Here is a 27,911-nt window from a genome sequence, read left to right as displayed (position 1 = left end):
GCCTGTACCTGAACTCTAAGGCACAAGTAATTCTTTTGCCTCAAGAATCCCAAATGATGAAATTACAGGATTGTGAGTTCATACCGTCTATGTATACTTTGATAAGACTTTGGATTTAGAGTTTGGCAGAGACATGGGATAAGATATTTCTATGAACTTAGAAATATGGAGAGTGGTGGCTGGAGAGATGGCTCAGCGGTTAAGAGCACTGACCGCTCTTCCAAAGGTCCTGAATTCAATTCCCAGCAACCAAATGGTGGCTCACAAGATTCTTTCATGAGATCTGATGCCTCCTTCTGTGAGACAGTGACAGTGTACTCACTTAAATAAATCTTTAAAAAGAAAAAAAAAGAAATCTGGAGAGCATAGTGATGTGGATTGCATTATGTTCCATTAAAACCTATATGCTATGGTATAGTGGCACATATTGTAATCCCAGCACCTGGGAGGTAGAGTTAGGAAAATTATAAACTCAAGGCCATTCTTGGTTATATATAGTGAGTTTGAGGCCAAGCTGGGCTACATAAAACCTTGTTTCAAGAAAAAGTAGATAAGCAAAGAATTTTTTATATTTCCCAGTGAGGCCATATAGTTGTTATGGTTGCCCTGACAACATAATATAGACATTGTCAAGAAAGAAAAATGGTACAAGTGCAGGGTGTCTGTCTGTCCTCTAAGAGCTCAGGAGGCCTGGGCAAGAGGCAGAAAGCTCTCAGGTTGGGAAATGGCCTGGGTTACAAACTGGGACTATGTGAGAAAGCAAGTGAGAAGACACTGCAGGGGGAGAGGGCTCCGTGGTTAAGAGCACTTGCTGTGCCGGGTAGCACAGACTTTAATCCCAGGATGCAGGACACAGAGTCACGCTGTGAGTTCAAGGCCAGTTCCTAGAGGGACTCTTAACCACCCCCAAACAACAACAACAACAGCAGCAGCAGCAACAACAACAGCAACCATGACAACAACAAGAAGCAGCTCTTGTTGCTTTTGCCGAAGACCTAGGTTTGGTTCCCAGCACCAGCATGGCAGTTTACAGCCATCTGTAGCTACAGTTGACGGGGATCTGATCCCCCCTTCTGACCCCCAGGGGCACCAACCACCCCTGTAAATTACACATAGATGCATGTTGGCAAAACACTCACACACATCAAATCTTAAAATGTTTTTTTTTTAAAAGACAATACAGATCGGGGAAAACAATTTGCAAACTCTGTGTCTTACAGTCAGCCTTGAATATATGAATAAGTCTAAACTCAACAAAAAGACAACCCAATGTAAAAATGAGAGATGATGCCAGGCAAGTGGCTAAAGTCTGTAATTCTAGCTAATGGGCAGGTTGAAGCAGGAAGGTCACGAGTTCAAGGTCTACTTCAGCAACTCAATGAGACGCTGCCTCAAATTTTCAAACAGAAAATGAGGACTGAGGGTCCAGCTCTAGTAGAACACTTGACTCAGAGAGACAGAGAGGAAGGGATGAGGGGAAGGAGTTGAAGAGATATTTCTTTAATGATATATAAACAGCAGGAAGAACATGGAAAGTTGACTGCATAGTCATTAAGAAAATGCAAATCACAATTTTACTAAGATATCCAATCAAACTTTTGAGGATTTCTGAAAGAGAAAGTTTTAAGAAGGAGGGATTGGTTCCCCTCATATACTGCTATTGGAAATGAAAATGATTTTACAAGCAAAGCATCTTTGTAAAAATATGGAATAATTCTTTGAAAATTCAGTTAAGATGTGACACAGAAGTTCTACTCTTAGGTATATATCAAGTAATAAAAACGAATGTCCACTCCAAATTTGGTACATGGGTTTTTTCTTAGACTGAGTCTTGGCTTTGGTGCCCCTGTTTCTCGTTCTTAAAGGTTAGTGGTATTTTCATGGGCTCTAATCTGGGAGATCAGACGATATCTTGTCCTGCCTTGGGAAGGTGGGGACAACAGAGAGGGATTGCTAAGGCCAGGGAACTGTCTGTGCTCATGTGGGAGGGGCTCAAAGGCAGAAAAATGCAGTGGGGCACATTTGGCAATTGGGAGAATCTGGTCAGTCATGGGCAGTCCCCTGCACCCTGGCCTGCTCCCTCCTCCTATCACTGTCTACTGCACACACATAGGAAGGAAACTGGTCCAGGCAAGAAACTGCTGCCTGTCTCACAGTCAGCCTTCCTTCCCAGGCCCCTGTTTGCTCAGTCTGCTTGCCAGGTGTAGAGCACTGATGAGAACCCACCCAGAGGAGGGGCCACTTGGGTTTCCCGGAATCCATGCAGCCGCTGCCCTCTCTGAATCCATGCAGTTGCTGCTCACTCTGAGGCGCTGTGGTGGTTGTCCTGCAGCAGGCCTGGGCTTATCTCCAGTGAAAATGCCATCGAGGTGCCATACGGCAAGGGGTGGAGCTGTTAAGACCCAATTCTGAGAGGATGCTCACTGGACTGAGGGCTGGAACATGGAAATCCCAAGATCCAGAACCAGGTGAAAAGTATCTTAGGCTGCCTGTCTTGTCAGGGGAAGGCATGCCATGAGGCACACTGGAGCTAGGCAAAAGCTCAGTTTCCTGGGCCTTTCCATTATTGGTTCCATGGCTCCCTTCTGGGCCTGACATTCCTCTCAGACACATGGCAATCAAGGCTGTCTGCTCATCTGTCATCCACCCGATCCCTCACACCTGTTCCAGGCCCGGTCCATGAGCTGCCCACCCTCACGGAACAGCTATGAAGAGGGCCCATGGAGGGGGGTGGTGTATTCAGGAGCCTGGTCACTGAGAGGGACAGCTGTCCTGGACTGCAGCTGCCAGGTGAGGTGGTGGTGGAGATGGATGGACCCTGGTGCCCAAGGACTAGCTGAGGTACCTTGAATCGGGTCCTCCGGCATGGACCCCCACCTCGAAGTTCAGGGTGACAGTGCCCCCCTTCATCTCACTAATTCTACTTTGTTCTCAGTTACTAATTCTTTCATAATACAGAATTATCTCTTTAGTCTTTTTATTTTCCCCATCATTCCCAGAAGCACTGGGCTATGAGTGGATATTCATCCATCAACACGTAGGTGTTTTGAAGGGATCCTAGGATGGGAGGTGACTGAAGAGTTGGAGTCCATTTGAAACAAAGGGTTCAAGTTGGGGTCTAGAGCTCAAGGGTAAAGTATATACCCCTATGTGAAGCGCCCACCTCGACCAGCAAGGAAGACGCAACACTGTTGGGTTCTTCTCAACAGCCTTTATTGCAGGAACACCTCATTCTTGATACGGGGGACCCCGGGAAACAAAGGCACTCCCCTTAAGTACAAGACAGACAGTGGCTGTAAACTTGTCCTCTGGGGATTGGTGGAGTATGAGATACCTTATTAGCATGCATATCACCCTGGCCTTGTAAATGCCAGAGGAAGGCCAAAGACACGGCTTAATGGTTGTATACCTCAAACGACCACTAGATGTCAGTGCCATCTTTAGCCGCTCCCAACAACTCCCTCTTTATTGTATTCTAAAAATGAAACCATTCGGTGGACGTAGTGGTCTGAGAGAGATCAGACATGCCTCACAGAGTGCCCAGCTCAGCCATGGCAAGCCACTCTTGCAGTTAGGACTGCACCCCAATGGCTAGAGATGACTTGAGTTGTAACACACCATTCTGGGCTATACATGTGTGTTTATTTGGGGAAGAAACTGGGCAGAGAGCATTTGACCAGCCCGAATGTTCAAACGGGGCGTAGCCACCTCTGTCTATGACTGGTCTGGATCAGGGTGTCATGTCAATATTGTCATTGCTCCTGTCTTAGGTCGTTCCTCTCGATAGCTTGGATTTACCCGTCTTTGGATAACCCTATCGCCACCGGGCTCCTGCCTTAGGTTGGTCCGAGCCTGAGGAAAGTTGCCTGTCTCTGGATAATATGGCTTCATATGACAGTGACAAAATACGATCTAGGGTGAACTCTTAATTTTTCAAAGAGGCCAGCCATATGTTGGGAGACACACCACTTTCAATGGCAACCATAGCTTGGTAAACAATCGCTTTGTGTCTGGCATGCTCTCGTTGTAAATGGCAAAAAAGCCATAGACATACTCCACATCCCAAGAGGACAATGGCCCCCCAGGCAAAAATGTCAGCCCATTCTTTAAAAAAGGAGAAAGCATGGTAACCCATGAGGTGAAATCTCCAAACGTGATGGGTTCCATTCTAGTGTTGTGAAGGACAGCAATCTGCATCAGCAATTGTCTCGATAATTGCTCCACTTTCATGGACCAGTTTCCTTTCAGGTAATTTGAGATTTCTTTGCTCTGTTGAGAATACTGAGAAAGGTTAGCTTGCAAAGGAGTAATACATGGATAACTACAATTATGTATCATAATTAAAGTTGTAATGTTCAACTTAGCAGAATTATTGACTGATGTGTCTCCACTGCCTGAAGAGACTCCTTGGATAACTAGACTCAAAGCAGCCAGGATGGTTCCAGTGCCCATAGCACTATTGCTAACATGATCTAACCAATTAGCCAATGTTGTCCTTCACAGCCATATACAAGGCTGGGAGGAATTTTAAGAGTGAAACATAATGTATGTAATAAAGAAATATTAGTGGCAGTATACCGTTAGGGTAATTCTCCATTTGGCACTATACAAGGAATATCACACAACAGGATGTGGAGAAAAAAGTTGGCAAAACAGTAGAATTGCTATGAACTGGCATAAGTACTGGCCAGGATCTGGCAATAGCCCATAGCGTGAGTGAATCAACCTGGATTACCATTCCCAGTAGTAATAGTAGGGTTCATAGTCTCATCTTCAGAAATAGCAGGAGGCAGTTTGCGAGGCAAACATTCAGGCACCCAGATTGGATTGTCTTGACTCTGTGGAAAAACACAAACAGCTCCCCTAGATCTCGAAATTATGGGATCTGGGCCACACCAGTCACCAGTTAAGACATCCTTCCACTTTACGTCTGCATTAGTCATAGGTTTAGTAGCAGCATGGCGATCTGCAGCAGAGCGGCCATGGGCATCCAAAATTAAGAAATTTAGAGTAAAAAGAGCTAAAGACAACTGTTCTCTTGGTGTTCTGCCATAGGCAATTCCCCCTTTTTGTTTTTGTAAGAGCTCTTTTAAGGTACGATGTGCTCTTTCCACAATTCCTTGACCTTGGGGATTGTATGGCAATCCTGTAGTATGTTTGACCTGCATAGTTTGGCAAAATGCCTGAAAGGACTTTGCAGTGTTGGCAGGCCCGTTGTCTGTCTTGAGACTATCAGGCTTTCCCCAGGCTGCCCATGCCTCTAAGCAATGACTAATGGCATTAGAAGCCTTTTCACCAGTCATCAGAGTAGCATGTATAAAACCGGAACAGATATCAATAGAAACATGAACATATTTTAAATTTCCAAATTGAGATATGTGTGTGACATCCGTCTGCCAAAGTCTTAATGGGAGCAGACCATGAGGGTTAATCCCCACCTGAGGAGGGTGGTGAAACTGAACACAATTTTGGCAACTTAATACCACATCATGAGCTGCAGCTCTAGAGATTTTAAATTTTTGTTGAAGAGTGAAAGCAGGAACATGAAACTTTTGATGAAATTCTCTAGCGAGATCAACTGGAGCTGCATGAAAAATAAATTCTCTATGAGTACTAGCATCCACCAGGGCGTTATTACTGGTCATGGGACCAGGCAAATTAGTATGAGCTCGAATATGTTGTATGAAAAATTTATTTTTTCTGGCCCAAATCAACTTTTGTAATTCTAAAAGAATTTGACATACAGTACTAGTCGACCTAATTGGCCCTGCAATTTCAAGTGAGAGCAGAGTGTTAACTACATAAACAGAATCAGAAATTAAATTAAAAGAATCGTGAAATCTTTTAAAAACTTCCAATACAATTTTACATTCTGTAATTTGGGGGGTGCCTGGACTGTATTGAATTAATTCTGGTTCTTGATAATCAACCATATAGGCACCTACACCTGTTTTGGAGTCATCTGTATAAATATCTAACGCTTCAGACAAAGGCTCTGAGGCAGTGACCTTAGGAAAGATCACTGGATGTTCAGTAAAAAATTGTAGCAAAGGATCCTTAGGATAATGATTGTCGAACTCTCCATCAAAACTGCAGTGTAATATGGCCCAATCATCTATCAGGGCACACAATGTTTCCACCTGAGTTGCAGTATATGGTGTAATAATTTTCTTGGGTAAAATACCAAAATGCTGAATACAAGATTTAACACCTAACATAGCAAGCTGTGCAATAGCAGAAGGATAATATTCAAGGGTCTTATTAGGAGAAATATGGGGATAAATCCACAGAAGTGGTCCTTGTTGCCATAGCACTCCTGTAGGCGGACGAAAGGTTCTCAGTATACACAAAGCAGATCCTCCTTTTCCTTGTACCTTCTTAGCATTGCCTTTTCCAGTCTTTCTTCTACTTTCCTTAAGGATAATCGTGCTTCCTTGGTTAAAGCACGGGGTGAAGTAAGCTGAGAATCCCCTTTCAGGATCTCATAGAGTGGTTGTAAATCTACATTAGGCATTTTAATATAGGGTCGAATCCAATTTATACTTCCTAGTAATTTTTGAAAGTCATTTAATGTTTTTAAATGATGTTTTCCTAATTCAATCCTCTGAGGGGAAATACCATGAGGAGTAATCTTCATTCCTAAATACTCTCCCTTTTTGCCCATTTGAACCTTTTCTGGTGCTATAAACAATTGATTGTTTTCAAGCACCTTAACCACTTTAGCATAGGCCGTTTCTAGGGTGCTACAATCTTTAGCGGAAAGCAATACATCATCCATAAAATGTATTATTCTTAATTTTGGGAATTGGTCACGTATAGTCTGTAGGGCTTGCCCTACATATAGCTGACACATAGTAGGGCTATTAGCCATACTTGAGGCAAGACCACCCACTGATAGCGCTTATCAGGTTCTTCATTATTCATAGAGGGTAAAGTAAATGCAAATCGCACGCTATCTTTTGGGGCAAGAGGAATGGAGAAAAAGCAATCTTTAATGTCAATCATAATAATAGGCCAATCATCAGGAATACTAGAGAGCAATGGTAAACCTCTCTGTATGGGACCCATTATTTGCCTCTGAGAATTGATAGCTCTTAAATCATGTAATAATCACCACTTTTCTGATTTTTTCTTGATAACAAATATAGGTGTGTGCCAGGGTGATGTGGATGGCTGTATATGTCCCAATTGAAGCTGTTCAGACACTAATTCAGCAGCAGCAGTTAATTTTTCAGAGGATAAAGGCCATTGAGGAATCCACACATGTTCCTCTGTTTTCCATGTAATGGGTATGCCTCCCTCAGTGGCCCCTAGGAAAAACCCAGACCTGTCCTGTCCCTTTTAGAATTCAGCAGCACTGGGTCAGCTTGTCCTTGTAAATTTTTTCCTAGACCTTTTCTGGGCATGTAGCCCATTTTTACCATCATGTCCTTGGCCTGTGGGGAGTGCTCATTGGTCAATCTGATGTCTAGATTTATCAACACATCTCTGCCCCACAGAGTCACAGGAAAGTCTATAATAGAGGGAATAATCTTTCCTGACCTTCTGCATCCTTCCATGTCAATTCCTTGGAGCTTATTAAGGGAGCCATTTTGTACCCTAGACCACGTAGGGCCTGAGATGATGTTTGCGTAGGCCACCTGGGTGGCCAGTCATGAACAGAGATGATACTATGATCTGCTCCAGTGTCTAACAGACCAAGGAATGAGCGTCCCTCCACAGTCAATGTTAACATTGGGCGATCACCCAGTTCTAACAAGATAAAGGCAAATCGGGAGCCTGTAGATCCCAAGCCCCTTTCTCCTCTGATTCTATTTTCAGCAGGAAAGCACCTATGTAAGCTAGGCAGAAGCAGCAGCTGGGCAATTCTGTCTCCAGGATAAATAGCAGTAATTCCCTGGGGAGAGGTTACCAGGACTTTTACTGTGCCTAAATAATCAGGGTCAATTACTCCAGGTACAATTTGTAAACCTTTCAGGGCAGAGGAGGAGCGTCCCAACAACAGCCCAACTGTATCTTTAGGGAGAGGTCCTCTAAAATCTGTGTCTATAGGCTGTAGTCCCATTTGGGGGGTCAGTATGAGTCTGGTGGTGGAGTGGTGGTCCAGTCCTACGGAGCCTTTAGTGGCTCTCCTCGGTCCTTTGGGTGGTGAAGAGAAGGCCAAGGCCTCTGTTTGTCCTGTCCCTGCCTGTCGTCCTGTAGAGCCCCATATATTTGAGGGCCCTGGGGACGTGGGCCCCATTGTCCGTTTTTTGGCCGTGTGCCACCATATCCCGTCGCTAGAGGGCGACCACCCAATTCTCTCACAGATCGACATTCATTTGCCCAGTGGTTCCCTTTTTTACAGCGGGGGCACAATCTACGTTGTGGGGGTCTGTTACTACTCTGTTCCCCACTTCCTTCAGGGCATTGACTTCTATAATGCCCTTTATGACCACATTTGAAGCAAGTATCTGTAGTAACCTTCTTTCTTAATTGCATCATTGCTGCAGCTAAGCCAACATTAGTCAATGGCCCTCCTATCTCCCTGCAGACCTTCATCCAAACTTCTAAACCTTTATGTTTATATGGCGTTATAGCAGTCCTACATTCCTTTGTACATTCTTCATACACTGCTGCTTAATAAGAGGCATAGCTGTATCAGGGTCTCTGAAGAGCTTGGTAGCGGACTCCACCATGAGGGCTACAAAGTCTGAAAATGGCTCTGTGGGTCCTTGCAGAACCTTGGTGAGGTTCCCGAAGACTGCACCTCTATTAGGCAATGCTTTCCAGGCTTTAATGGCTATTTCATTAATCTGGGTATAGACCTGATCTGGATAACCAGTCTGGTCCAGAGCAAATCTGCCTATTCCCAATAGCATGTCAGCGTCCCAATGTCTCTGAGGGTCTGCTCCTGAAGCCAAGTTGATGGCAGCTTGAGTGTTAGCATTTTCATAAAGGAAAGATTTCCAATCCAAATATTGACCTGGAGAGAGAGACAAGCTCTGGCTAAACTCCCCCAGTCTCCAGGGGTGAGACAGTATCTGCCAAGAGCTTCAATTTGAGTGATAACAAAAGCTGCGTTGACTCCATAGGTTTTAACTGACTCTGCTAATTGCTTTATTGTCTTGAATTAATAGGTTCATGATGTTGCTGCCCGTTTGCATCCAGAAAAAGTGGAAAACTCAATCCTAACTCTTTCCATACTTCTGGGCAAAAAGAAGTACCTCCTGCAAGCTTCACCATTGTTCTACATTGAAAGTTATATGGAGGTTCAGGGGGTGCCGTTGGTGCAAGTGCTTTCTTATCTAATTCTTTGGCTTGTTTCTGCATAGTGTTGGTGTGTGGCCAGTCAGGATGATAAATCTCTTTCTCATACCGAGCAGCTTCTTCCTCAAGGTCTTCTAAGTCATTATCACTGAGCTCTGAGTCACTAGACATTCCCAAGGTCAATGCCTTTAATGAGGGATATATTTTCTTTGTCTCTAGGTCCTGATTATTACTTCTGTCTCTGTCTATCCTCTCCTTGGTCTTTTCTGTCTTTTCTTTTACTTCTTTTCCTCCCTTTCTTTTCTTTCCTTCCTTCAAAACTTTCTCCCCTTCTGACATACTCTTTTGTTGCTCTGTAAGGATTTTCTGACCTGTCCTAACAGCTTCTTCACATTGTTTATCTTCTAAACAGGCACGAACCAAACGCCAAAGTGGCTTTGTCCCTGGTTTAAGCTTGCCCTCTGTAGTTTCCCTATCCAGATCTTTTCCTAATTTGTCCCACGCGATTAAAGTGAGCGACCCTGACACTATAAACCGCGGAGCACAACAATTACATTCATCAGAAAATCTCAACAGGACTTTCTTTTCGATTTTAAGCTTATGCTGACCAAGAAGCTCCTGAAGAGCTGACAGGAGCGGGGTGGAGTGTGAGTTTCCCATGCTTTACGACCTTATTTATGATCGATTTACGAGCAGGGCGAGCTGGCGTGTTTATTTACACACGATCTTGTACCTCATCATTAGTGGGCTCTTCCCAGAAAATGCACTCATGCCCAGGGTGGTAGCAATTCAAAAGAAAAACAAATTCACCACACAAAGAAGAAACAAAATTACAAATCCTAGACCACAGACTTTTTAACCTCTAAACCAAGGCTTTCATCGTCTCTGCTTACTCCAGAGAACCTTATTGTCCTATTAGGGAATTCTATATTCCCTTATCCAGGAGCTTTATTGGCCCCTATCCAGGAGCCTTATCATCCCCTATCCGGGAGCCTTATAGTCCCCTATCCGGGAGCCTTATTGTCCCATCCGGGAACTTAGTGACGTAGCAGTCCTGAGGCTGGAAAGTTCTGAACCCACACGAGAAAAGAGAATTGTCTCGGGTCTCCGTACATGGCCACCAGTTGTTGCACCCACCTCGACCAGCAAGGAAGACGCAACACTGTTGGGTTCTTCTCAACAGCCTTTATTGCAGGAACACCTCATTCTTGATATGGGGGACCCCGGGGAACAAAGGCCTTAAGTACAAGACAGACAGTGGCTGTAAACTTGTCCTCTGGGGATTGGTGGAGTATGAGATACCTTATTAGCATGCATATCACCCTGGCCTTGTAAGTGCCAGAGGAAGGCCAAAGACACGGCTTAATGGTTGTATACCACAAACAACCACTAGATGTCAGCGCCATCTTTAGCCGCTCCCAATACCTATGTACTATACACACACACACACACACACACACACACACACGTATGTGTGTATATATGCGTGTATATATATGTTTCTGTGTAAGATATATGTACACATGATATGTATTATACTGAGGGGCTTGACTTTTGTCAAAGCGCCACCCAGAGTTGAAAAGTGTAATAGCTATGTACCAGGCCTGGTGTGCGGGTACTGAGTAAGATTTGTCAAGAGCAGAGTTCTAGTCCCCAAGGGCCTTCCTCTGAGCAAGTCACATGAGCAGAGGCTGGAGAGACAGGAGCAGGCTGCCTTTGTGTGTAGCCTGAGAGGTTCTTTGGTGTTGGGTCTTCCCAGCGTGGTACATGGGGATGTCTTATAAATACTACATCTACTGACATATCTTATCTAATAGTTAATTTGCTTATAAACAAACTGGGTGTGGTGGCTTATGCCTTTAGTCTCTGAGTCCGAGGTCAGACTGGTCTGCACAGTGAGTTCCCGGAGAACCAAGAATACACAGAGAAGCCTTGTCTCAACCAAATCAAATAACAAAGGAGCCAGAGTTCTTGTTTTCATGATTGCATTGCTAAGGTAAATAAGGAATAAAGAAAAAAGAAAAAGATAAGTGAGTTGATTTCAAAGATATCTATCATAAGGGCCAGCAATATGGCTAACTAAGCAAAAGTGCTTGCCATTAAGCCTGATGATTTAAGTTCAACTCCTAGAACACACATATTTGAAGGAGAAAATTTACTCATGCAAGTTGTCCTCTGACTTAGCCATGCACATAGTACAACACAACAAAACCTTTGTGTAAGTTGACAAGGGAGTGCTAATTATGCTGTGATGAAGGTGGCTTGGAAGACATTATGCACACACACAAACACAAACACACATACACACACACACCATTCCACACACATGCAAACATAATACATGTAATATATATAATATTATATAATGTATAGGTTTCTAATACATATATATGTATATAAAGTATCGTCAAAGGTAATAAATTAGGTGCATGACTTCTGTAATTCTAGTACTCAGGAGGCTGAAGTCAAAGGAATGAAGGTTGAGGTCAGCCTGGAATATACAGCAAGATCTTAGTTCAAGCAAAGACACCACAAGGGTCTGTCTGGTGTGGTTGATGAGGGTAACACTGGTCAGATCCCTGTGACCCCATGTCTGTCATTTGAGATTTGTCACCATAGCTCTGCCTTCAGTCCCTTTCCAGGTCATTCAGATTCATAACTGTTTTGCTTTCTTGCCGATTGGTGGGCAACATTTCTGCTCTGTGCTAGTCACAGCATAACCTAAGCTCACACACTGTCTCTGTGTTTTCAGACCAGTCTGGCATACTCAGTCTCCCGGGGTGCTCACACGACTTAGAGAATGTGGGAGAAAGCCTGCCTGGGTTCAGGTCCCTGCTCACTTCATTTGTCACAGGAAGACCTTGAGCCGTGGATGACCCACATCCTCCAGGACTCACGGTTGCTCTTCCTGCCTTGCTGCACACCCTGCAGCTGTCCTTCCTTCCCCCAGCATTATGATGGTCACAGGGGGAGACTGCCGCTGTCCTGGGTTGGGAATGGAGAGCGTTTAGTTAGGGGACGGTTTGTCTCAGAGGCTAAGCATCGGCTTGGATGCTGCTGGGATTGTTTGCTTTCCTTCCTCCTACTGAACAGCTCCATGTAAACCATGCATAGCGCAGACACCGCAAACAATATCTCTCCTTCTGTGCATGACTGTGTCCTCACTCACAAGTTCTGTTCATCCAAAATGGCGACGGTTAGCCCTTCTCAGCAGTCTCTCTCTCTCTCTCGCTCTCGCTCTCGCTCTCGCTCTCGCTCTCGCTCTCGCTCTCGCTCTCGCTCTCGCTCTCGCTCTCGCTCTCGCTCTCGCTCTCGCTCTCTTTGTGTGTGTAATCTGTCTTCCATGCCATCTTAATTACAGCATACTTAACATCCCCTTATCACCTTACACAAGATTTCACTGTAGAAATAGGTGCCAAAGGAAAGAAAACTGGTACTTGAGTGTCACCTAGTGGTGTAAGACTGTTTCTCACTTGTGCCCAACTCCCTACCCAGACCTTCCTGGTTTCTGCACCAGAGTTGTAGGTCTCAGAACCTGCATCAGGATTGTCAATTCACAGCATGCACTCTGGTTCATGTGGCATTCCCCTCTGTGTTGTGTGGTAAGTGAAGAAGTCTCACGGAAAAACCATTCTTCTCCTGGGCAGTGGTAGAACACACCTTAAATCCCAGTGCTTGATAGCCCCTCATCTACAGAGCAAAATCCAGGACAGCCAGGGCTACACAGAGAAACACAATCTCAAATAAACAAGCAAAGAAACAAAGAAACAAACCCTGAGTCTTTGTTTTTACCATTGTATTGCTTAGGGTAAAATGAAGGAGAATTGGTGTTGCCAAGCAGTGGTAGCACTCACCTTTTATCTTGGCACTTAGGGGACAGGCTGGTCTACATGGAGAGGTCCAGGGTGTCCTCCTAAAAGCAAGACCTTGTCTTGGGAAAGCAAGAGCAGACAAAGAATCAGACTTCTCTAATTCATTTGTAGGAAAATGGGTGGAGTTAGAAACCATGAAATCCTGTCAAACAATATCAGGCCAACCCAGCAAGGTAAGTACATGTTTACACACTTACACACACACACACACACACACACACACACACACACACACACACACACACGCAGATGTGTAAAAGAATTCCTTAATTGAAATACAAAAGAATGTGTCAGTGAGATGACTTGGTATCTGCCACTGCCAACAAGCGAACACTGGGCTCAGCACCACATCTACCGCCTGGTGAAAGAATGAGAGACTCAGAGAACAATGGTGCGGGGAAAGTCAAGGAAATGGGTACCTGGGAGGGATCCTTCAGGGACAGCCCCCAAAAGAGCCAGGAGAACCAAGCAGAGTTGCCAGTTCTCTTCTTACCAGAGGCAAACTGCCTGATCTCGTAGTGCTCAACCCCCAATAAACCCAAGGTATCAAGCATTTTCAGAGGAGCTGGTTTAGCCTGTATGAACCCAGAAGGGCATGGGAGAAGGGGGCACCAGGAGGCAAGCTGGAAGGATACCCTGAGATGCCCCAGGATGGCCCAGGAACCAGAACCCCAGTGGACTCAGCCAGGCATATCACCAAGACACCAAAGCTCAAGACGCAGTGGTCTGTTCTGAGCTGCTAGAACCCAATACGCTGATGCTGGCCACAATAGTTTCCTGAGGACAGAAAGCACGTGGGTCACACACCCAGAGATGCTGTGCAGGACTTAATGCACACTGTCAGTAAATCTTGCCATCGATACCAGAATTTGGATATGGAAGAAGGTCCACGCCTACAAAAGGGGCTTGATTTAGATGTGGCTACAACATGGTTGGACTGAGACCCTGTGAAGAGCTCCTCAGATGGCTTTGTACCTTCTGCAGTGGCCCAGCAGGGGGCAGGGACTCCAGATTGAAGCAAGGCTTGGAGGTAGGGCTTTCTGCTTCAGGACAAGCATTTCCAGCTCCCTGAACTCGACGGGTTCCTCAGCTGCTCCATTAGTCCCTTTCTCCTCTGCTCAGCCCTGTGAAGGGGAGAATATTTGTACAGTACCTGAGTCTTGTGGTGCCAGTCAAATGATCCAAACCTTAGCCCTTTGCTTCTCACCCTCTGGAGGGCCTGGATCTGTCTCTCCCTGTCCTCTCAAGGCTTTCTGGTGTCTGCTTCTCCACTTGGAGCGAGTTCTTGTAGTCAGGAGCCTCAGGAAAAAAGCCATAACCTGGGTGTGTTTGTGTGTGTCCAGGACTCAGAGAATCATCTGTGAGGATGTAGCAGTGGGGAGGATGACATTATGGGGATGCTACAGAGGTGAGACGACAAGGTCTCTGGAGTTAGTTTAGGTTGACTTTGGTGTGCAACCTTTAAAAAATGGTGTAGTGCCTCAGTTACCCCATCAGTAAAATGGGTATAACATTCACCTACCTGGTGTATGGACAGTGCCTCACACAGTGGTGAGCACATCCACATGTTCAATAAATATGCATCGGTATTGTCCCTGCCAGTGGGGACCCAGTTATTCAGGGTTCCGAAGGTGCGGTACCCTTAGGCCTATGGGGGCCGAGAGAAGAAGAAGACCAAGCAAGATTCTATTGTCAAGGTCTCGTTTATTGGGATGAACGTTACAGCTTTTAAGGCTTTCAGGTAGGGGAAGTGACCTTTGTGAAACACAGAGGAGGGGGAGATGAGGATATAGGCAGTGATAGCTGGAGGCAAAGAGGTCAGGCGGTAGACGATGAGGTCAGGCAGTGGATACACCGGGTGTTGACTCAGGAGATAACTGATTTTTGCTTAGGCTGAAGCATCCCGTGAATATTATCTTCCTGTGCCGTAAATTCATGGGAGAGGCTTTTGTCCCACAATCTCGAGGCTTTATGGCAGTCATAATAGAGGAGTATGTGTGGCCAAGAGTCATGTAGCCACTTTGAGCTATACAGTCACAAAACAGCCAGGCCCAAATCCAATCCGGCTCCCTACAGGTACTAACAATGGGAACTTCAACTCCAGCTAAGTATCCAGGCTGGAGAACTATGCACCAGGATGGGCTGGTCCCTGCAGCACCTGCCTATCACAGAGAGGAGGGATGAGAGGGTCTCAGGGAAGAGGTAGCATGAGGGAACAGATTATGAGAGGGAAGTGGCTAATATTGACTGGTGTTATTTCTGTGGTTTTGGTGTTGGAGCCAGGGTTGGAAACAGGCTAAGCAACCATTACAATATGCAAATAAGCCTATGGGAGGAGGTTGGCAGCATCTCAGATGAGGAAGACAGACTGAGCTAACCAGTCTTTCTGGAACCCCAAGTACCCTCTCCTTAACACAAAGCAATTTAACCCATATCCTGCTCCCTACCACATTAGGATGGTGACCAGACAAAAGCCTCCTTTCTTCTTACTGTGCCAGGTAGCGGTCCTGCCATCAAACAGGGTCAGAGGTCCCAGAATGTCTACTGCATCCCGGGCCTTTGTCCAGGATTCACCAGTCCACATGCAGACCTGTGTTTGCAGTCTCCCGCCCCCTGTTCAAATCCTAGCCCTGGACCCCTCCCACTGCCCGGGAGCACACTCTTGGAAGCACCAGCCCCAGACATTTCAGACTTCTATGGAGTCAGCCTCTTGGGATATGAGGGGTACAACATTTTCCTATTGGAAGCAGGTCAGTCCAGATGTTTGGGCCCCAGGGTGGGTTGTTTTTCCTGTGTTAACTGACCTCAGTGGTATAATGGAAAGTTACCATAGAAGACTATCTTACTGCCTCTCCATTCAAGTCAACAGGGAACCTCCCTTATCCCACCAAGCTGATACTGGGCTGAAAACATTTAGCTTTTTAAGACGAGGTCTTCCTCTCTTGCCTGGGCTATTCTCTCCAGTGATCGTCCTGCCTCAGCTTCACAAGGAGCTGGGACTATGGGTTCTCCACATTGAACCTTGCACTCCTATTTTGAAGACTGAAAAAGCAGGGCTCACAGAGCTTTGGGAATTGGGTTCTGGTGTTGGTGTGTTTTTTCCTTTGCTTTGTGATTGGTTGGTTGACTTCTGAGGTGTGGCAGGCTCTGGGAATATGTCCATGAACAGAATAGTCAGGGTGGCTCTGAGCTTGCTTTGGATTGAGGTGGGAATGAGGGGTGGTTGGAACCAAGTTAAGGAGACTCATAGGAAATGGAAAGTGGGGGAAGGGGGGATCCACTTCCTTTGGATCCACTTGTCTTGAACTGCAGACAAGTGGATCCAAAGGAAGGAACATTCCAAGGGAGATTTGAGAGGCCTATAGAAAGGGAGGGTCCGGTGTGCCCCAGGGGTATGCTGACTGACCCAGGTTGGACTTACCCTTAGCTAACAGGCCAGGATGGAATGCAGGCAGTTCAGTCCTTTTTGTCCCCTGCACTCCCCTGTAGATGTGCACTTTGGAATGCTCTTAGGATGCTACTTAGAACTTGGCGTGTTAAGCAAGGGAGTACATTCTTTTGATGCTATTTCTAGAGGAAAGCTCTGGAGCATTGGGTTTGTGCAGAGGAGCAGTTGGAACTGTTGAGGGGTACAAACCCATCCAGCCTTCTCCCATGGGCGTCTGGGGGTGGAAACTGTTTTCTGGATCTGTTCCAATTGGCAACCAGTCAAAAGGCAAAAGAGAGTGGAGGTGGCAGGGCCACCTGAATCATTGAGCTGGTGAGATGAGCAAGGGTCCCCAAAGTCCTAGGAAGAGAGCCCCCTCCGTCCTGGGAGTGGAAATCTCCATGTGTTATCTAGTTAGGCAGGAAATGTCAGAAATGGCTGTAAGGACAGGAGAGAGGTCTTTTGCCTCACAGGGTGTCACACTACTTCAGCAGATTGTGCCAGCAACATGTCACAGGAATGGGAAGAGTGTGCCCACCCCACCCACACTCTGCCCTGACCCAACACAAAAAAACGCGTACACACAAAAGGAAACAGAATAAACACAAACACATAAACACACATACACACACACACAGCAAAAGAGAGAGGGAGAGAGAGAGAGAGGGAGAACAACCCCTATGTATGCATGTGTACAAATGTTTGTGTCCTGGACATCTGCAATACAGCTTGTGTCCCTAGTCTCTGGTGCACGCAGTCTTTCCCAGACTAGGGACAGAGTCAGATGGCAGAGGATAGAGGACTGAGGGAAGCCTGGGACCTGGGAGCTTGGGACCTTTTCCCTAGAGCAGTGTAAACACTATCTGGGCACCCAGGCATAGAAGAGAAACAACAGAAGAGTGGGAGCTTCCCCCAGGGTTTCTACCTGATGGCCACCTGGGACTGACCCTCTGCTGAAAACCTCTTAGAGCTGTAGTAGCAGGGGTCAGTGGCACCTCAGATAGCCCATCTTACAGATCAAAAAGAAAATGCCTTTTACCCCAAAAGCTTGACTCTTTATAGAATGTAGCTAACTGATCTGCCCAGCCAAGCACCTTGCTCCACAGATGTGATCCTCTCTATTCCCAACCCCTGACCCCAAGAAGCAGAATGACACCACCATGACTTACACTGTGGAGCCTAATCTCTGAAATAAATATTTTCAAAAATTGTCTATGAATTGGCTTTTGTATATAGACTTTGAGAATTAAAAAGGGCACAGTTAGGCGTGTGCCTTCTTCGACAGCCAGAACCCAGGGACTGGGAATGGAGTCCTTCTTTAGACTGTACAGAAATCTAATATTCAATTTTATGATTTTTGTATTTTTTCTATGTAAATTCATCTCTTCAGTCTTCAGTGAAATCTGCTAAAACACAGATGTCTGTGCTCATGTGATTTGTTTTGTGCAGGAATGGAGTTCTGCGCCTGTTACAGAGCACAAAAACCATCGGTGCACATAGGGCAGGTGTGCACTGGAGCACACAGACCAGAGGTGCACGCAGGGCAGGTAAGCACTGGAACAGGCCCTGCAGAACCAAGCCTATGGGAGCAGGAACTGAACTCAGCACTGAAGAGTTAGAATGCTCTTGGAAAGGGCACACTAGGAGGCTGGCCATGGTTCCACAGCAAGACCAGGCACTTTACTCAGAACAACCACTCTACTGTGTTAAACCAACCTAGTCTGGGCTTCAGAGGGGCCTGTTGCCTGATGAACCTGCTGCACTTTCTCCCTTGTCTCCTGGTCCTGAGCAGGGATGCATGGGCCTTGCCTGGATGCATGGGCCTGCCCTTTAGTGGACACGTTCCTCCCTGGACCAGACTCAGGAAGGACAGCAGGTTCTTATTTGGGTTGGGAGTTGGGGCCATGACTGAGAGGAGAGTTGGGGCTGAGAAGAGAAGCCGTGGTCAGCCCTGTGCTGAGACATGGTACATTTACAGAAAGAAGAGGAGAAGCAGGAGTGTGATTGGTTCTCAGTGGTAAAGCAAAAAGGTTTTAGGGTCAGCAGAGGTCAGCTGCTGCTATTCAGAGGGAGATGAGAGAGACGAAGATGAGGATGGAGAAGAGACCACCTATGTAGAGACCCCTGTCTCCCTTACAAGTAAGAGGACCAGACACATTTTTTTATTTAGACAGAATAAACCATGTTTCCCAGCTTCCATTGTTTGGCTAGTGGAGGTAAGAAGAAGAAAGATTTCCTAAGAGGGAGGGGCACGTACTTTGTTCTAAGGAATTGTAGGGAGAATGGTGTAATGGCGGGATGTAGTGTGACTATGTAGCAGTGTAACTACACTGGACTGTGAGATGATCTTAGATGATCTCATGTCTCAGGACATAGCAGAAAGACCACAGTGTTACACTGTTCTCATAGATTTTATGTGAAATACATTTTTCATGTTTAAGTCATTTCATTATGGAATGACCTGATACTGTTTTGGAATTAGGGTCAAACTTAATTCTAATCTACAACATCATTCAATCTAGTAGAAAATTTGGAGGAAACACAGTTAAGGCAAAAGGAGGTGATGATGATGATGTTGACCATGACGACAATATCTATCTACACATTTGGGACAAAAGTTGCCACCCTGTCTCAGCATAACAAAGGCTTCTGTGACAGGCATCCGCCGCCATGCTCTGTTCCTCCTTGCACTTCAGTTTACAAAACCCTTCTAAAACATTTTCAAGCTCCATGTTCACAGCTGCACTGTGCTCCTACAGACGATCTTTTCACAGATGAAGAGGCTGTGAGAGCAGTGACTAACCTCAACTCTAGCATTGTGGACTCAGTGTGTGATGTCCCTACAAGCCCGTGTGTTTGAACACTTGGTCCCCAGCTAGAGACACTGCTATGGAAGGTTTCAGAGCAAGGCTTGAACATTACAATCCAGCACAGTTCCATCCTGAGCTCTCTGTGTATTGATCTATGTAGAGGTGACCGAGCTGGACCACCTGTTCCACTGCCTCTGGTGAGAGCCCTTTCTGTAACCTTACCTTATCTCCCTCAACATACGGGATTCTCACAAACCACACCTTGCTTCTCTTTGGTGTTTTATCACACTAGCCAAAAAACATACCTTGAAAATACACTGCAAACCTTCTGCCTCAGAGCAGTCACCTTGTGGGTAAAGTAACTCCACTGCTGTAAGGATGATGTGTTGCCCAGGAGGCTGTGGAACTGCAGGAGAAGACAACAGCGGATGACCAGCTCCATTGGAGGGAAACTTATCCCGCTGGCAGTCAGGGAGCACATTCTAGAAGGAATTGGAAGTCCTCAGATGACTGCCTGAGTCTTTTGAGTGTCAGACTTTATTTATTTTTTAAATACAATTTTGAAAAGATTAATGTTTGTGTTTTTTTTCCATCCTGTACCCACAAGGCCAAGCTGGGAGTTAGAACTTTGTCATAATGCTTTCATTCTGCCTTTTTGCTTTAGTAACATTGCTTCGAGATAGGATTTCACAGAGCTCAGGTTGGCGTCAAACTCACGATTTAGTGAAGGATGAAATTTAACCCCGGACTGTGGCAAAGATTGGGATTTCAAATATGTGCTACCACCCTGTAACACAGAAGGGATGGTGCAGACTTAGTGGGATTCTTTCCAGTCTTTCTTGAAACCTAGCCTGAGTCCTGCCAGGGACACTGAGGCAGGTGTATGCCAGCTCTTTGGTGACAGTGCAGACACTGAGTCCTGGATCCAGGCTGAATATCCAGGTTCTCACCCCCTTTGCAGACGGCCGTATGGCTTCTACCTCCTCATACTATTTTTCCAGGTTCTGCTCGGGGGAGCAAGAAGACCCAGAAATCCCATTCTGTCCAGCCTCCATGGCCCCAGTAACCTTGACTCGCCCACCCCATCTTGGCTCTGGAAGCACATTAAAGCAAGCTTCCAATGCCTGCTCCCGGTTGGCCTGGGCCCCTCTAAGCTGTGATCTACCCACTTGCTCTCTCTCTTCATCTTTCTGGTCTGGGATTCCTGGCTGTGCTTCCTGGCTTTGATATTTGCTTCTGAGTTCTCTGCTTTGGCAACTCACCACATTCCCTTATAGGATTGAGGGTTTGGGGGTTGGGGACTCTGGATTTTGTTGATCTGCCCTCTACTATGTCCCCTGCTCTGATTTTATGTACCTACCTAGAACTTCATGAGGAACATTCGCTCTGGTGTTTGTGCCCTGCAAAATCCTACAGCTAAGCTAGGATTGGAAGTGGCCTTGAAGTGGTCTGTGGTACCCAAGTTTTACCCCTGTCCCTCATTGCCCCTTGAGGGACAAACACACACACACACACACACACACACACACACACACACACACACGGCAAATATTACATCTCTCTCTCTCTGATTGTTCAGGAAGGCTCTACTCTCTCTAGCAGCTAAGGATACTGCTGAGAAGAAATCCAAAGCCCCTGCCCTCAAATAGCATTCTCAGGGAAGTCACAAATTCTATCCTATTAACCCCACTGGAAAATGGCTGCCATTGCATCCATGCTCTAACTAATTCTGCAATCTGTTCTCTATTAGAGGACAAGGACAAATTATCAGCAAATGAAATAACCCAGGAACGACAGCAGTCCTAAGATCTTAGATGAGGCCCAGCTGTTGTGCCCTGTGTGCAGTGATAGGACTGAGCTGAGAGCCATTCCTGGCTTTGTTTCATCGTGGGAAAGAGCCTGTGTAAACCAGGTGGTGACTGGGGAAGATTGGCCTCTTCTGGGTGGGCCTTGCACTGCCTGACCTGGGAACTCCTAGGAGCGCTAAAGTCTTGCTTCCCAGTTTTGGAACTTTACACTGGCAGATGACTCCTAAGCAGGTTGAGGTTTGAGAGGTCACTGGGTGTAGAGGGCCGCAATAACATTCGCCACCACAAGATGGTGCTGGCTTCCACTGTGCCCCACGTGGAAAGCCGGGATAGCTTTCTCCATTACAAGATGGCGCTGGCCTCCGCCGCGCCAGCCAACTTCCTTTCAGGAAGTTAACTGTGTGCACATGTGCAAGAGTGCCTTTGTGCCAGGTCTTTGCCCACTCCGGGGCGTGCCTAATGAGATCATGGGTAAGCGACCAATCAGGTGTGGATGCGCTGCGGCTAGGGTGTATATAAGCCGCGCCATGCCGGCACCCCTGGCCCCTCTCTTTAAGATTCAATAAACGTTTTAGCTGCAGTAGGATTTGTGTGTCCCCGCGTGTTCTTGCTGGCGAGAAGATAGCACGGGACATCCTCTCCCCCTTATTGTTTTATTAATAACAATAAATTATTGTCTAGGCTGGTCTAGGTCCCTGCAGTTACGTCCATCTGCTGTGGCTCCTGTCTTAGGTCGTTCCTCTATGTCACAGCCTTATCCGTCGAAGGGTAACCCTATCGCCACTGGGCCCCGTGTCTTAGATTGGTCTGTGCATGAGGAAAGTTGCCCGTCTCTGGATACCGCAGTGCTGTGTGACAGTAACTGTTAAATGACCTAGGGCGAACTCTAAAAAGAGGCCAGCCAGAAAATGAGTTGGTGGGGAAATCATGATCACCCTATTGCGTGCAATGAGGAAACATCAGCGATGTAGAAGGGCTGATCAAAGAATCATTGAGTCTCTCTCATCCCAGTGCAATGGATCCACAGATCCATGGGGTGCAAGAGCAGAGAACTCAGATGTCGACTATTTCTTGAGCATAGATAACCAAATTCTAGGGGAGGCCCCTTGTTCAATGGCCACAAGTGCTTGAGTGACAACGACCTTGTCATGTTTCTGTTGAGATCTGAGTTTGCAAACCAACCATAGCATGAACACTAATCCACAGCATAGGGCTGCACCAAACAGAGCCACCCCCGATAAGTAGTGGGCACCTCATCCGGTTCACCTCAGCTGTTACCACCAAGGGCCGTAGTCAAGCCGCTCCTATAATACAATTTAGAAATCCCAATTGTCAGCAACTACTCCAGAAAGTTCACCCACTGTGCTTGCCTAAAAATAGATTGGGGGGAGGGTAACTCCAGACACTGCAGACACAATGGCTATAGCAGTAAATGGCTGCTACAATAGCAGTGAAAGTAACAAGGTCTTTCCCAGGACAGTTTAGGATTGGTCATTCTTCTCTGGAACAACCAGCAAACAATGGAACTATGTCTGAGATCTGCATAACCAGGGCAGAGTTCCCCAGTCCACAGCAGCTTTACCCAGGTGGCATTCCTGTGAAGCTATAGACTACAAAATGACAACACCAGTTAAGGCAGCAAGAGTCACCAGGGGAATGAGGAGGGCAGCAACGGCTGGAGTCCAGTCTTCTCCAGAAAGCAGCAGTGCACAGAGGGTCAGAGAGCAGGCCACAGTGGGACGGGACACACGCACCAGTAACACTGACTGCAGCAACGCCAAAATCTCTGTGATGACAAAAGATGAGTGGGAATCTTCCACCTTCCTCTCAGGGCAGAGGAATGACTCCAGGGACCCGAACCACGAGAGCTGAATCTTCAGGCTCCCAGGATCAGCAAGTCTCAGCAACCACCTCTGGCAGCTGGCATACTCTTGCAGCATCCTGTAGAAAAAACACAAAAATTCCCTCTTCCCCACATAAAATATCTGAACAGGATCATGCCAATATGTGGATCTTTCTATTTCACCTAGGCAGAATTATGCCTAGTTGTAGGGTGCCATAAACACTCAGAGTGTTCCTTGGCACCCAAATTTTAAAATTGAAATAAAAGGAGCATTATTTAGCATACAGGGATAACTCCCCCTTTTTATTTATTAAGATATAGTAAAGATATTATTTATTAAGGTAAGTCCTCGAGGATTAATTTGAGGACACTGAGCACTCGTATTTATAAATTGACTTGTATACCAAATTATTTTCTCTAGCATTATTGTTTTGGATATATAAAGAATGAGATTTTTTTTTGACTAATTGCTTCTATGTAAGGCCTATAATCTGCCTGGTATCATTGTCCTCCCTTGCTAAGGGGTCCAGGCAATCCAGTTTGAGCTCCCAAATGACCTACAAAGGAACAGTACTTAGTACTTAGTACTTCATGCTACAAAGTTTGACTGCCATTTCCTACATATGAATGCACGATGGTGCGGTCTCTAATACCTCAACAAAGAGACATTGCCCTAAATTCTTTTAGAAGCCTGGTTTCTAGAGTAAGAATTCCATAAAAATATTATCTCAATTTAGACCTGTTTCCCTAGGTTGGCTCATGCCACATGTTGTCTAGAATGACTTTATCCAAATTACCAGCTTTATGTCAACTTTCTGTTACCAATATTATACCTTTTTAACCATATCCAATAACTTAAAAGCCAATAGTCCATAACCAAGGCATGTAGAGCATATTTATACATTTAAAACCAATGAGAAACAAAATTGAAGTGGCTACGCATATCTTTAATATTTAGACCAAGCACCATTTTTACCTTTTTAGCTATGATTTTAAGAGAAGCACCTAGTCACCTGTTGAGTCAAATAATCAGCTCATGTAGACGCTCACTCCTGCACAGCTTCTCCAGCTGACCTAGACACCTGGCTACAGATACAGGGCTCCAAGGACTGATTGAAACTGCTTTTTATTCACTTGTTCCTTTTTTGAAACGAGTTAAAATCAAATCAAGATGTGAACGACTGGCAGATAAAGTTTTTACCATTTTCTCTTTTGAACATGAAACATAAAACATTTAAGCAACAAGAAACAAAAACCACAGACATAAACTGACATACACGGACAGCTTGGTGCACCAAGGACAGACAATAGACAAAGAGGAAAAACTAGATGGTGTCTGCAGAGAGGTAGGATTTCCCCTTTCCCACCACTTCCACGGTGACTATCCACTCTAGTGGAGTTGATATGGACGATGGATTGTCTCAATTCCTGGACTAGTCCATCAACGTGTTGAAACCAAATTCCTGTAAGATACTGAGATATATTACAGGATATCTGAGCAGCACGACTGACATTCACAAATGGTATGGAAGTGAAACACAGTCCTGAATATTTCCACTCACAACCCAATTACATTAACTCCATCAAGCTGTGCATGGGCATTGAGATGTCCTTTTGTTTGATTCTCCTGAATAAATTTTCAGGCGGTCTACCTCTATAAAATCTGATCAGTATGACTCTGTGAAGCTCTTCTTCATAGCGAGCTGCCTCATCTTTTAAATCCTCTTCCTCAGAGGAGCTAAGCTCGTCTGTCTCTGAGCTATCAAGCTCTGAAGACTCTAGCTCCTTTACCGGATAAAGACTTCTCCTTTTCAAAACTTTTTTCTCCTTTTTCTGTTTCATCTCTCCTGGGGCGTTCTTTCCCCAACCTCTCGCTTCCTCCCATCCAAGGTCCTTGGAAGGGCCTTTTTGCTTATATTTATCTTTTCTCCTTGAGCTCTTTAATTTTTTAATCCCACTCTGTTTCTGACATGCTACCTTGTAACTTCCCTAGCACTCTCCGCCCCGCCACCACAGTTGGGCGGCATTTCCCATCTTCTAGGCACGACCTCTGACGGTGCCTAGTGGCAGCCACAAAACCAAAAACCAAAAGAGAAAGCACGAGGGCTGCTAAAACGATAATAAAAACTTCCGCCGCATCTTCTAGCAGGGGAGAGAAGTGGAACAGATCAAGACCAAACATATCTCTCAGAGCCTACCTTAATCACTACAGTTCTGGATTCCCTCCGCAGACGGAGGACTCCTCTCTCAGTGCCTGGCGATGGTGTGGCGTTTCTTTCCTGGGTTTCCGGCACCAGATATCCCATGCTATCGTCTCGCCAGCAAGAACACACAGGGACACACGAATCCTACTGCAGCTAAAACGTTTATTGAATCTTAAAGAGAGGGGCCAGGGGCGCTGGCATGGAGCGGCTTATATACACCCTAGTGTGGCTCATCCACACCTGATTGGTTGCTTACCCATGATCTCATTAGGCACACCCTGGAGTGGGCAAAGACCTGGCACGAAGGCACTCTTGCACATGTGCACACAGTTAACTTCCTGAAAGGAAGTCGGCTGGCCCGGCGGAGACCAGTCCCATCTTGTAATGGAGAAAGCTATCCCTGCTTTCCACGTGGGGCGCAGTGGAAGCCAGCACCATCTTGTGGTGGCGAATGTTATTGCGGCCCTCTACAACTGGGCTGGACCTTTTCACCAAGTGCGGAGGTGGCTCCACTCCCAGGCTGTGATGATAATCTTTGGTGATTTCTTCTTTTTATGAAGCAGGCATTTGGGATGTGATGCAAGAGCCTTCTGTCCCTGGGAAAGGTCTACAGTCTAACAGCATCGTCATTACAGTAAATTTCCTTTTTCCTTTTAGAAAGAGATAACAGGAGTCTAGACAGATGGCTCAGTGGCAGACAGCACTTGCTGCCCTTGCAGAGAACCTAGTTAAGTTCTCAGCACCTACTTGGACACTCAGAGCCACACCTAACTCCAATTTCAGGGGATCAAGTCACCCTCTTCTACCCATGGGCATTGTATTAGACGGTACACAGGCATGTATGCTTGAACAGACACAGAATAAAAATAGTTGAAAAATCTTTTAAAAGATAGAAATAAAAAAGTACATGATTAAATTAAATTCCAAGGAGTTCTTTTGACCTATAATCCCTTTTGCTTGTTTTACTATGAGAATCTTGCACTGTAGCTTAACTGAACTAATTCATGATTTCCTGCCTCCATCTCCAGTGTACTAGGCACATAGTACCATGATTTGCTACACATAATCTTTCCAGCTGCCCAAATTTCAAAAGCTAATATGCTAAGTATGGGTGTTCTGCTTTCATGGATGTCTGTGCACCACCTGCATGCAGTGCCCACAGAAGCCAGAAGAGGGCAGTAGACCCCTTGGAACTGGAGTTCTAGAGAGCTGGGTGCTGACATTTGGGTGCTGAGAATGAAACCCCAGTCATCTGGGGGAACAGCCAGGGCTCTTACCTACTGAGTCATCTCTCAAATCCCTTTACCTTTTTTTCTTTTTTTTAAAAAAAAGAATTCTTTCTTCACTGCCCCTGCAGTTCTCTTTCTCTTGAGAATTAAACAAAAGCCAACAGGTCTGACTCCTCTATATCATTTTGTAACCTAAAATTATCAGCAGTGTTTTAAATGTCCGAAGACAATTTTTTCCCATGGGAAAGAATACTGGAATATCTTTGCCTAGTTACTTATTTTGAACAATCAAAGGACTAGTTTTGTTTGGTTCAGCTTGCACACCTTGTTACTTTTTGTATCAAGCTTTTTTTTATGTTGTCTCCTTCTCTTGCTCTTTGATTATGGCTTAGATACCTCACGTGTCCTCTCAGTGTTTAATATCAATTCTAAGCTTAATTAAATTAGCTTAGGCTACTTAAAACAATTAAAGAGCTGTGCATGGTGGTTCAGGGCTCTACTTCTAGCACTGGGACTCTGATCAGCTCTACACCAGGCTTGACTACAGGGACAAATTCTATCTCAAAAATCAAAAGAAAGAAAAATTAACAAGAGAAAGAAAAAATAACATTTAGCATTTTAAACATTTAGTATCTAATCTGCTATCTTAGGGTTTGACTGCTATGAAGGAACACCATGACCAGGGCAACGCTTATAAAGGAACATCATTTAATTGTGGCTGGCTTACCAGTTTAATGGTTCAGTCCCTTAATGTCATGGCAGGAAATATGGCAGTGTACAGGTAGACATGGTGCTGGAGGAGCACAGAGCTCTACATCTTGATCCAAAGGCAGCCAGGAAGACACTGGAAGTTGACACTAAGTGGAAATTAAGCATAGGAGACCTCAAAGCTCACCCCTACAGTGCCACACCTCGACCAAGGCCACACCTATTCGAACAAGGCCACACCTACTCCAAGGCCACACCTCCCCGAGGCCACACCCACCCCAACGAGGCCACACCTCCTAATAATACCTTTGCCCATGGGCCAAACATTCAAACACAGAAATCTATGGGGGACAAACCTATTCAAACCACCACACCCGTCTAGAGCTGACTTGAAAAATCTTACAAAATATTCTACATTTAACATTTAACACTAAATTAACTTAATACCAATCAAGTTTTGAAATAATTTTAGGAAAACAATGCTATTTTCAAACATGCCAATTAATTTGAAAATTTAGAGAAAATTGACAAATTCTTAGAAAATATAACCGACCAAAAGCAAACCGGGGGGAAAGGAGAATTTATATGGGCACTAAAGAGTGATTGAGAGTTATAGTGTTTCCCCCAAAAGAAAACACCAAAAACTGCATATTTTCTAGCCCGTTGTGTCCTACATTCAAGAAACATGAACTCATTGGGAAAATAGCTCATTGGGAAAGCCTGTGTGAGACTCTGCATTCCTAGGCACGGGCACACAAACA

The 27,911-nt window shown here is 45.5% G+C and overlaps 1 long non-coding RNA gene across 1 annotated transcript in view; it reads right to left on the bottom strand.

Annotated features, from left to right (window-relative positions):
- Window positions 1–9,682: 9,682 nt before the first annotated feature.
- Window positions 9,683–27,911, bottom strand: part of LOC134486644 (uncharacterized) — a 32,986-nt gene continuing 14,757 nt past the window's right edge. The window contains exon 4 of the long non-coding RNA XR_010065954.1: window positions 9,683–27,299. This is a non-coding gene — a long non-coding RNA (uncharacterized LOC134486644). The remainder of the gene's footprint in view (window positions 27,300–27,911) is intronic.

This window comes from Rattus norvegicus, chromosome 4 (genome assembly GCF_036323735.1).
Source record: "Rattus norvegicus strain BN/NHsdMcwi chromosome 4, GRCr8, whole genome shotgun sequence".
Lineage (NCBI taxonomy): Eukaryota > Metazoa > Chordata > Mammalia > Rodentia > Muridae > Rattus > Rattus norvegicus.
This window is presented reverse-complemented; position numbering and strand designations above follow the sequence as displayed.